Source organism: Epinephelus moara, chromosome 20 (genome assembly GCF_006386435.1).
Source record: "Epinephelus moara isolate mb chromosome 20, YSFRI_EMoa_1.0, whole genome shotgun sequence".
Classification (NCBI taxonomy): Eukaryota; Metazoa; Chordata; class Actinopteri; order Perciformes; family Serranidae; genus Epinephelus; species Epinephelus moara.
In genome coordinates this window covers 4,640,592-4,642,037 of record NC_065525.1, presented here as the reverse complement: position 1 = coordinate 4,642,037, position 1,446 = coordinate 4,640,592, and the positions used below count along the sequence as shown (strand labels likewise).

Sequence of the window (1,446 nt, the reverse complement as noted above, 5' to 3'; positions counted from 1 at the left end):
GGGGGGGGGTGGGCAGTAGCTCAGTCCATAGGGACCTGGGTTGGGAACCATAGGGTCATCTGTTCAAGTCCCCATCTGGACCAAATATGGAGCGTGGACTGGTAGCTGGAGAGGTGTCAGTTCACCTACTGGACACTGCTGAGGTGCCCTTGAGCAAGGCACTGAACCCCTCCCCTGACGACCCTGACATCTCTCCACTTAGTGCATGTATAGGAGCTGTTTGTGCATGTGTGTGTAATTGACAACAAAACTGAATTTCCCCTCCAGAAATATAAAGTATACATATATATAAAAGATAAAAAAAAATCAAGGTGGTCCAAACAATCAGACTGCAATCTGTCTTCAGTGCTGCTTTGCTGCATTTATGCTTATCTTTCCAATGTTAGCTTTATGGAATTCACCCACATCACATCAAATGAACAAGACTCCATTTGCACTTTGTCAGTTTATGTTTCTTGGGCAAACAATATTAAAAAACTACAAAAAACCCCACTGTGTTCTTTAATTGCCAGTTCAGCAAGATAGTGTAACCAAATCTAGTTAAATTAAAGCAGGTATCCAGTCTGTGGTTGGGGTGAAGAAACCAGTAGCAGGTGCTCGGCTAGTGGCCCGTCTCCAACAAGCCAAACAGCATCGGAGAAACACTGATTTGTAACATGATCCTGCTTTAGTCAGGGTGTTAATCCCATGGTCTCTTTAGCCCTATTTGGACGGGATTAGTTAAACGTGGAGACGTGGGGTAAAGTAATTGTTACCAGGGATTTTAGTCCTGTCCGAACACGGCATGTCTGTAAGATTTACGGATAATGTCAGTAAAAATTACGGCGACTTTTACCTTCTGTAAAACGGTCCGGAGAAAATACCTTGGGTAATATTAATCCCGTGTGAATGCGATCCTCTGTAAAAATGTATGTAAATATTTTGTCATGTCCTGTTTACAACCATTTTTCCGCGTTTACGACTAGTTTTCTGTGTTTTTCCGATGATGGAGGTGCTTGAAGAAGCATTCTGTGTTGTCAGCAGTCGTGATAGTGGACATTCTTCTAATGATTGCATAGCCCTATGTGGGAGACCAATCAAAAAGGTTGAGAAGAAAGCACTTTTCAGAGCCACGAGACTTCTGGTTGTGTTAGGCAGGCCTAATATAAACCCATATTGCTAATTGTTGTGTACACACAATCCTGATGATGGGCAATATTTCATATTGGGCTAATCATTAATTATTATTATCCTTCAGCTGATGCTTACAGGAAGCAACGTAGCACGCACATGCCGACAGGGAGGTGACTCCAGGGCGCAAACCGAGTTACCACTCCCATCTCTGGTAGAATTTCTTTTCCCATGCGAATCAGACATTTATATTACAGACATCCTGTGGTAAACTGACATTAGTCCACAGCCCTATGTAAAACTAATCCCGTCTGAATAGTACTTTTGTTTTGGAGA

General features: G+C 42.7%; 1 protein-coding gene across 3 annotated transcripts in view; it reads left to right on the top strand.

Annotated features, from left to right (window-relative positions):
• zgc:158868 (uncharacterized protein LOC791147 homolog) overlaps positions 1-1,446 on the top strand; it is a 23,818-nt gene that overhangs the window by 4,627 nt on the left and 17,745 nt on the right. The window lies entirely within an intron of this gene.